This window comes from Nanorana parkeri, unplaced genomic scaffold, assembly GCF_000935625.1.
Source record: "Nanorana parkeri isolate BGI_ZX_2015 unplaced genomic scaffold, ASM93562v1 scaffold1559, whole genome shotgun sequence".
Taxonomy (NCBI): domain Eukaryota; kingdom Metazoa; phylum Chordata; class Amphibia; order Anura; family Dicroglossidae; genus Nanorana; species Nanorana parkeri.
In genome coordinates this window covers 53,317-63,545 of record NW_017307827.1, presented here as the reverse complement: position 1 = coordinate 63,545, position 10,229 = coordinate 53,317, and positions in this window count along the sequence as shown.

Below are 10,229 nucleotides of genomic sequence, written 5' to 3'. Positions count from 1 at the left end.
ACTAGATGGGACTAAAGAGCATAGGAGAGCATAGGACATAACAATTTTTTTTTCTTTCATTATTCCCACAAAATGTATGTTCACATTTGTTTATAAATAGACCCTTAAGGATCACATAATTTAAAGCTGGATATACACTGGTAGATTTTATCACTAATTTTTATATGAAAAATCTTGACATTTATTAATATCTTTAAAAACATGACAAATGTTTTAAAATATTGTTTGATTTTAACATTCAATTTTGGAAATTGACATTCACTGTCTACAGTACATTCCACCATGCTTCTTTGATTTTTTTTTCCACCGCCCCATTTGATTCAATTTGACCCCATTAACTATTAGAAAATTAAACAAAAGTCACAAACAATTTTACCGTGTATACCCAGCTTAAGATTTTGATTTAAAAGGAAATATATCCTGTAAAATATCATGACATCAAAGCATCAGTGAGCAGGCAGAGATACAATATAATTTAAAAAAATTATTGAAGGCCCTTTTTTTTGATTATGCATTAGATGCACAGCAGCAAATGATCTTCAAGGGCAGAAGTAAAACAAATGGATATTTATTAAAGAAATAGTTTGAAATCATTTTTAAGTTGTAGAAATAGAAGAGTGCAACTGCAGTTGGTGTTCTTTCCTGTCAGCTGTATTCATGTCATCGTGTCCTCTAACATAACGATAAGAGGAGATAATGAAATTGTTCAAGCTGTAATTTTTACTTCTGATGAATCTAGGTACCATATCAGAAAAATAGATGCTTTTACTGGTTATAAAAAGTAGATAATAAAAAAACAGCAAGATAGAAAGGGAATTATACTGTTGGATGAGTCAGTGAACATGAATCACGGTTGGTTAAACAGCCATGATCAACCTCTATTATCTGGTATAGGAGGAATATCTACACTGCTTTGTTGTGTTCAGTCACTGGCCAGAGCACCTTGTACAGGCAGAAATGCCTTCACTGTAATGGGAGTGTCTCACTTATGGGTTAACTAATATTTGAATGCTTGGGTGTGTCCTCTTCTGGCTTTTTTTTTAGTAACATTTATGTTGCATAAGAATTTGAGAAGATGAAAGTTGCAAACCATGTTAAAGCTTTGTTCTGTATCTGTAGTACAATGTTTTAATTCAGTTGACGATGACCATTATGCAGTTGTTTTGGTGCATACTTGGCTACACCTCCACCTAGTACTCTACTACCAGGTTTCTACATTTGCCAAAGCCTTGAAGAACTGCTCTAGGTAATACCACATGTGATACTGAGCCTCTATGAAAAAACGAAATCCAATGAAAAAAATGTGAGCACTTTACACCTGGGGAAAAAAAGAACATGTATAATTAAAGCAAATTTGTGTTTTGCCCATGCAGGGTAAGCCAATAGGTTTACTTTAATCACTGCCCCACCAGTTGCATGTGTTTAGCTTCACTACACTCCCCCACTACTCCATTGAGCTCCTGGGATCAATGTATGTGCTCTGCCTCATCCATGATTTGCCTCATCCAAATAGAATAGCAAGCAGTAGTGCATTTTTTTTAAATTTATAAACCTACAGCAGGCAAATATAACTTTTGAGGCCATCCTGTGCCCACCCCCCATCCTGTGCCCAGCCCCAGCAGTGCTGCTAACCTTCTTCTCCGTCGTCTCCGTCTGCTTCATCCCCTCGTGTCACAGCCTAGTCATCTGTCAATGCCGGCCTCTTCTCACGCTGATTGGCCGATTGGATGATTGACAGGCTTTCCCACCAATCACGAGTGAGGACAGATGAATTGAAGGCGGAGTCTGGTTTCGGCCGTTCGCCCCTGGAGAAGGAGTTCGCGGCCATCTTGCATGAATGCAGACGCGGTCCTGTGTGCTGTGTGCGGCGGTGGAAGATGGCGGACACAGGTACTCGTTTTAGACATCAGAGCATTTGCACGAGTACGAGTACCCATGCAAATACTTGGTATCGCGGCCGATACCGATGCTTGTATCGGTAGCGGTGCATCCCTAATATATACCAAATGCTGTAGGATATCAAAGAGCTTGACTTGCTTCCTTTCTCCATAAAATGACTGTGCTGTTGCTTTGTGACTGGCCACTTGGGCACCCAGGACTGTCATATGGGGATTGAGAGATCCCTCAGCCCTCTGTTGGCTCCATGTTGTATTTACACATGACATCCTCTTATTGTTCCCATTTAATACGAAGTGACAGGTTTGCTTGATTGACACCCTTCCTCCTGCTGATACTTGCTTAAACCAAATTCCACTGCTACATTAGTTGGCTGGAGGCCTTGAAAATAACAGGGACATTCTAGGTAGAGGGGAGCACATGCACTTCTTCTTTCTACTTCAATGTAATGCATATCATGTGAGGGGGCAGCTGCCAGTCCCCAGCACTGTTATGTGGAGGAACGGCACATTAGCCCTGTGTAAGCTCTGACACAAAGAACTCCAAAGAGGGGATTGACTCCAATACTAGAAGAGGACAACAAGATCCCAAACTATGGGCATTACCACTATCAAGGGAAACTCTGCAAGCAGACCCTGACCCCGACCAAGAGCTATTTATAATAAAAAGCCCCCCCCCGCCTGCACCCCCACAACCAATGCCCCAGGGCTTGTGGGGAAGAGGCCCTTGTCCCCATCAGCATGGGGAAAATATGCTTTTCCGGGGGCGACCTTGAAAAAGCCCCCTTCCGGTGTCGAGGGCATGTGGCTTGGCATGGTAGGAAGGGGGGGCGCTCACTCACCCCCCCCTCCTGCCCTGCCACTTACTTTTTCCCCATTTTTGGGGGTGGGTTCCTCAAATTCCTACCAGACCTTAAGGGCCTGGTATGACTTTGAGGGGGAACCCCACACACTTTTTTTATTATTTTAACTTGGGGCCCCTCCTAACTTTCCTACCAGACCTAAAGGGTCTGGTATGGTTTGGGAGTGGGACCCCACACTGTGGGTTTGTTTTTGTTTTTTTAAATGTTTCTATTTTTTTGCATATATTGAAATAATTTTAAACTTTCTTGTTTGCATTTGACCAAAGGCAGCCAATGTACGGCTGATTTTAACCTTTGGCAGCTAAGTGAATAACCCCCTCAGTCTTTGCTGCTGCATTTGCCACCATGACTCTCACACTTCCTGGCTGTTTCTGTCTGTCTGTGGTTGTCCAGCTCGGACATCTCCTGGGTCACGTACTGGGAGTTGTCATCTTGCATATTGCAAAGTCTATGACTTTTAAACAAAAAATATAAGCACTATGTTGAAGTGCAAAAAAGTGCTGTAACATGCTCCAGTAAAATAGCTCATAAATGTGTTAAACTCAATCAATAGCCGACAGCTTTTTAGTCACAGGTCTGCGACTAAAAAGCTGTTTGATTATTTTCATCTAATTTCCATGTATTTTGGTGTGCTGAAAACAAATAAAATATTGAAAAAACTCCTAGACGTCATGATTTGCCACAACATGCAAAATTGTCTTCAAATATATAATTTGTTTTAATTTTTTATTTTTTTTTATATTATGGGGTGGCCAGCACTGTGACGTCTCGTGTACAGACACAGAGCTGCTCTCTCCTGCATGCCACACTTGTGCACGACTCATCATCAGGTTCTTGGTTCTAGGCTGTTCACACTTTTTCATCGCAATTCGTGTATCTATAAAGTGCCAAAATAGTGCATCACATGTTCAAATGAAATCGTGATAATGCAAATAAAAGTCCCAACAAGGGCCCAATAAAAGATAGTAGACACCGTGCTCCGACACCCACAGTGATGTGAATCAATTCCCTCTCCTCAGTCGAGCCCTTAAGGTATCTCACTCACAGAATCACTTGACTGTGAAAACTAGTGATGGGCTGAACACGCCTGAGTTCAGTTCTAACAAGAACTTTAGAACAGGGAAAAAGTTCTTACAAAAACTTAGAACTCAATGAAAGTCCATGGGACCAGAACTCGTAAAATAAAATGTCTCCTTTTTGAAGGCTTATATGCAAGTTATTGGTCATAAAAAGGGTATGGGGATCCGGGGGACATGTATTAATGGAAAAAAAAACTTTCAAAATACGGTTTTTAAAGGAGCAGTGATTTTAACATCACTTAAAGTGATGTTTTTCATACTTTATTTTATAGATTCTTTCACAGGCCAGAGACCCAGAAATTCAAAATTCCCTCCACAAGATCTTCAATCCGTCTCTCACAGGGTCAGGTTCTTATCTCTAAACTGCAATCAGCTGATCCCCCTCCCCTCTCCTCTCTGAGAGAGCAGAGATGAGTCATAGCTGTGTGTGTCTGTGTGTGATGAAGAATCTCCTGCACTTGTCCTGTGTCTCTCTCAGATCTCTCCCTCTTATCCTGGGTTACATTTACTCTCTGCTGCCCCAAGTCCAGGTTCCTCCCCTCCCCCCACCATTCTTCTCATTTACAGATATGACTGTTAGAACAGATAAAAAGACATTGGGGGTAATTGATCAAAACTGGAGCAAAGAGAATCTGGAGTCATTGCCCATGGCAACCAATCAGCTTCTCTCTTCAGTTTGCTCAGGTAAGATTTGGAACTGAGTCAGAGATGCTGATTGGCTGCAGTGCAGATTTTGCCTGCTCCAGTTTCGGTAGATCCCCCACTGTGCGGGATCCCATATATTTGTGTGTCACACACGTGTGGAAAAAATGGGCCTTTGGTGTTGATGCCCCAACACTGTAACCCCTCACAGTTACTCTTGGTGAGCGCAGTAATGGGCGCTGGTGTAATAAATTGAAAAATGATGGACCATGTCCACGACCACCGTTTCTGCCTATGGACACAGAGGCTGCTTGCCCTCTTGTAGCTGCATGGAAGCATCTGCCTCTCTTTGATGGCCTTTCAGACATGATGTGGGGCTTATTATAACATTTTATTAGAGAATGTGAGATAGAAAATTGGTGCTTGGGTGCAATACTTTATCGAATGTGGTGCTTGGTGCACTATAAACTGTTGTACAGTGGCTTATTATGAAAAATTATTTTAGTGCAATTTGCAGTGTAAGCAGCCTTAATTAGTGTGGGGCTGGGACTTGACTATGAGCCATGATTGGGCAAATCATCATTAGTTTGCCCAATCATGGCTCTCACAGTGCACTGTGCTGTGATTGGGCAAAGTCTTGTGGCGCAGTGCATTGTGGGACGCTCAGCTCACCGAGCGCAAGAACTAGCAATGTTCGAGTCAAACAGTTCTTCGACTAGAACATTGAGCCCATCTCTAGTAAAAACAGTCAGGGAGCGTCTTTGAAGTTGCATGCGTGTGTCCTGCTCTTCTAATGGTATGCTACGATCTGCCAGACACTCAATACATCAGTTTATGATAGGCTTCATCAGTTTAGGATAGGCTTCATTGTAATTAGACTCTGTCATACGTCCAGCTCCATCAATTCACCTTATAACCGGTTTTTCAGTATCATCAATCACAGCTCCAAATCCAAAAAAATGACAATCGCTCATGCACCATCTAGTAAAAAAAGTTCTATGCTCATAGAATCCTTCTATGAGCACGTATAATCCTAGGAAGACATCACATCAGTGGGATCCTCCTCTTATGCATTTCGTCATAGAGACTTTTGAAAGTCTCTATGATAAAAAGTGTTAAGATGGATTCCATTGACTCCTTCCTAGGATTATATGTGTTCATAGAAGGATTTCATTGTTGCACTTGCTGGCTAAGTTTTAATGTGAGTAGTTACTTATTTTCAATCGTTTTTTGTTTGCTGCACCATCAGCGATTGTCATTAATATTTTCTGGTAAAATATAAACAGGGGGAAAAGAAGTTTAAAAATGATTTACATAAATGTAAAAAAAATTAAAGAAAAAATAAATAAATGTGGGGTTCCCCTCCCAAACAATACCAGAACCTTTAGGCCTTGTAGGAATGTTAGGAGGGACCCCTATTAAAAAAAGAGAAGTGCAAGGGTTCCCCCCGAAAGTCATACTAAGCCCTTAACGTCTTAAGAATTTTAAGGAGGAACCCCACCCCCAAAATGTGGTGGGACACCCAGATGCTCCCCCCCATTGTGAATGATTAAGGGGTGACTTGTACCCCTACCCATTCACTAAAGGGTTAAATAAAAAGTCTAGACTTTTGAAATAAACCTTTAATTTTTGGAGAAAAAACACAACAAAGGATTTTGACAAGTCCAAGTTTTGACAAAAATTGATCCATTGACATAATTCAGGGTCAATCATGCCATCCGGCATTGTCCATGATGACTCGGTGAAATACAAATAAATAAAAACAAAAACAGACGAACTCCTGCCGCAGAATGACATTCTGATAGATTCCGACAACATATAAACAATTGGGCGGAACTAGCAGAGGCATCACCGCTAGCCCTGCCCAACTATTTACATTTGTCCGCCACCTGACAGTCAAACAAATGAGTGGAGCCAGCCATGACATCATGGCTGGCTCCGCCCAGCTGTTGTCATTTGCAGGGAGAAGGGTTGGCTTTGGACGACCTTTTTCCCTGCTTCAGCTGTCACAGTCTTCAGCTGCTGTACGGGCTACTGTCAATAGTTTGTACAGCAGCCCTTCGGTTCGACTAAACCGAAGGGCTCCGGGAGCCGAAGGATCAGCCGAAGCTATGGCTAGATCCTTTTGGCAGGTAAGTGAATAACCCTCTTAGTGTTCACACACCATATAAACTATTTGCAAACGATGCACACTTCCCATAATTTACTTCCCAAAATGTGTAGTATATGCTAAACTTTTCAGAATAATTACAGTATTCTTAAATGTAAATGAAATGAAAATTTTTTGTTAATGTTTATTATTAAAATGTGTCGGATAATGTACTATAGATAAATGATGCTGGAACTTCCCAATAAACCTTAAGCATATGTTTAACTTTGGATGTGTTAGTTGTTCATGAAAACTAATGAGAATAGTATATGCACTCTAGTCACTACTAACAGCTTTAAAAACAGCTATTTACAAAAAATCTAGCCAGAGATATTATGAAATACATTCATCCCCACACACCTACCTGCTCATGTATCACTTGCCCCTCCCTATTAGGTTGTAAGCCCTCATGGGCAAGCCCTCCTTTCTATCTTGTCTTGAATTGTATTGTAATTGTCATGTCTTCCTTATATTTTCTAAAGCGCTGTGCAAACTGCTGGCGCTATATATAAGAATGCAAATAGCTCATTGCAAAACATACCACAGTGGTTGACGGTAGCCGGGGTTCAACATAGACTTGAAAAACTTAATGCAAGTAAAGCATTAGGACCAGATAACCTGCACCCCAAGGTACTTAAAGAACTCAGCCAGATAATAGCGAGACCATTATTCCTCATTTTCAAGGACTCCTTAAAGACTGGCAGAGTACCAAGTGACTGGCGGAAAGCTACGGTAGTACCGATATTCAAAGGAGGGTCAAGAAGCCAACCTGGGAACTACAGACCAGTCAGTCTAACATCAATAGTATGCAAACTGAAGAGGGAATGATAAAGGACTACTTAGTAGAGTTTGTTCATGAAAATGGTATAATAAATGATAACCAGCATGGGTTTAGGAAGGACCGTTCCTGCCAGACCAACCTACTGACATTCTACGAAGAGGTAAGTAGAGATCTGGATGGAGGGAGGTCGGTGGATGTGGTGTATCTGGATTTTCCGAAAGTGTTTGACACAGTATCACATAAACTCTTAGTACACAAGCTGAGGTCTATGGGCATAGATGAAATGTTGTGTAGAGAACTGGCTCCAGGAACATGTCCAGAGAGTATCGATAAATGGCTCCTTTTCAGATTTGTCTAGGGTCATGAGTGGTGTGCCTCCGGGTTCTGTGCTAGGCCACATACTATTCAACCTGTTTATTAACGACATCGGGGAGGGCGTGAATAGCCATGTTTCCGTGTTTGCTGATGATACTAAAATTGGGAGGGTAATGTACATAGACTTAGACACTATAACACTACAAGAGGACCTGGATAGAATGGAGGAGTGGGCAACTATATGGCAGATGAGGTTTAATGTTGGTAAATGTAAAGTGATGCACTTTGGGGTTTAAAAAAGGCAAGCAGAATACACATTAATGGGAACTTTTTCAGACATGGAAAAAGATTTGGGGGTCATAGTAGACCACAGATTGAACAATAGCTTGCAATCCCAGGCTACGGTAAACAAAGCGAGAAGAGTACTGTCTTGTATTAAAAAGAAATCTACTGTAGAGACAAATCTATAATTTTGCCACTGTATAGATCACTTGTTCGGCCTCAGCTGGAGTATGCGGTCCAGTTTTGGCACCAATACACAGGAAGGATGCCCTGGAGCTGGAGAGAGTCCAGAAAAGGGCAACAAAACTAAATAAGGGGATGGAGTAACAAAGCTATGAGGCAAGGTTACTTAATCTAAACATGTTCACGCTGAAAGTGAGGAGATTAAGGGGGGACATGATTTTGATGTACAAGATGTTCAATGGGGATAGCAACATCAGCAATAAACTTTTTACTATAAACTCCATAACAAGGACTAGAGGCCGCCACCTAAAACTGGTGGAGAAAAGATTTAACCAAAAGGGACGTAGGGGCTTCTTCTCAGTTAGAGCGATTAGGGTCTGGAACTCGCTGCCACAAGCAGTAGTATCCGCTGAGAGTGTTGAATCATTCAAAAAAACATTTGGAAAACTTCCTCAGAGACTGCAACATACAGGGGTACAGATACTCTTAAAGACAAGAACACACAGGGACTCGTACACACGCATACACATGCAGAATCCCAGACATACACGCAATAGGTTGAACTTGATGGACCTGTGTCTTTATTCAACCTCAAATACTATGTAACAATATTAATCTTGTATAATAATAATAATTTTATATTCTTTTCTTTTCTTTTTATATTTATGTAAGTAAAGGTGTGACTATTCCTTGACTGGTAGACATATAAAAGGAATAATTAAATTTGAAATGTGAAAGAAACAATTGTGTCTGTAAAAGTAACCTTGGGACATTCTGTGTTGATGTATTTGATATTTACCATATATTAGAAATATGTAAAAGGGCCACATACTTCTTTGCAGTGCATTAACTAGCATGATGTTATGCATTAACATACAATGCATTAAGATAGCCCGTTCAAAATAAATGGGCTGCCAATGTATCATAACATGTTAAATAAAGCACATAACCCTTTTTTTCTAATGCAATGCACTACTGTGTGCTGCCCTGCCATTAAGAATGTATGACTCAGCAACACATTATGTTACATGTTACCGCACATTGTGGCTATGTGCCTGTGACTGCAATTGGGAGTGTAAATGCCCTCCCCCCCCCAGAATCTGTTAAGTTTTCTTGCTGTCTGATGCTTTATTGGGGAAATTCCCCTTCACCTCTTGTTCCTATGGCAACAGGACAAGAAATGAGAGTGTAGATGCCACCAGTAGAGGAAAACACAGAAGAAAAAAAACTGAACGATTTTAATAATCAAGGTGCAGCTGTTGGTGTGTTTGAGTTATCCCATGACCTCCTGTGCATTGACATTTTGCCAGTGGGGCATAAAGTGAGGGCCGGATTCCCCACAAGGCCACCGAGGCCCGGCCTTGGGGCGGCAGGGAGCAGAAGGGCAGCAGTGATTTTAAATCTCCTGAGGCCCGGGACATGCAGTTTTTGGTGCCAGGCGGTAATTTGTTTTCTACATTTAGCCCTGCTTGTGCAAAGTAGGGCTAAATGTAGAAAACAAATTACCGCCTGAGGAACGGGCAAGCCACTTGTTTGTTTACAAGTGATCTTGGCGAAGACTGCAGCCGGTCTGTCCTCCCCTCGCTGCCCCACCCCCCTCAGCTACCTCTCTCCATGCTGGCTCCGTCCTCCCGGTCCGTCCTCCTGGCCCGTCCTCCCGGCTCTCTGTCCTCTCCTCGCTGCCAAGTATCTCTCCTTGCTGGCCGCCTCATGGATGGAGAGCAGGGAGCAGAGCACCAGGCTTAAAACTAACCTTTTCACTCAGTGTAAACAGTGAGTGGTGAGAGCTGCCTTCCCCTCACAGCTGTCACAGGAGTTCCAAGACAGTGCTGTGCTAGAACTCCTGTATTGGAGGAGAGCCTGTCAAGAGAACCTGTCACCTCTAAATGCTATCACGCAGGGGCTTGTTATCTCCTGTGTGATAGCAATAAAGTTAAGTAAAAAAATACAAAACTAATTACATAAATACAAATTTAAAAAAAATAAAGTTAAAAAAATACATAAAAAGTAAAAAATATAAACAAAAATATAAAAAATAAG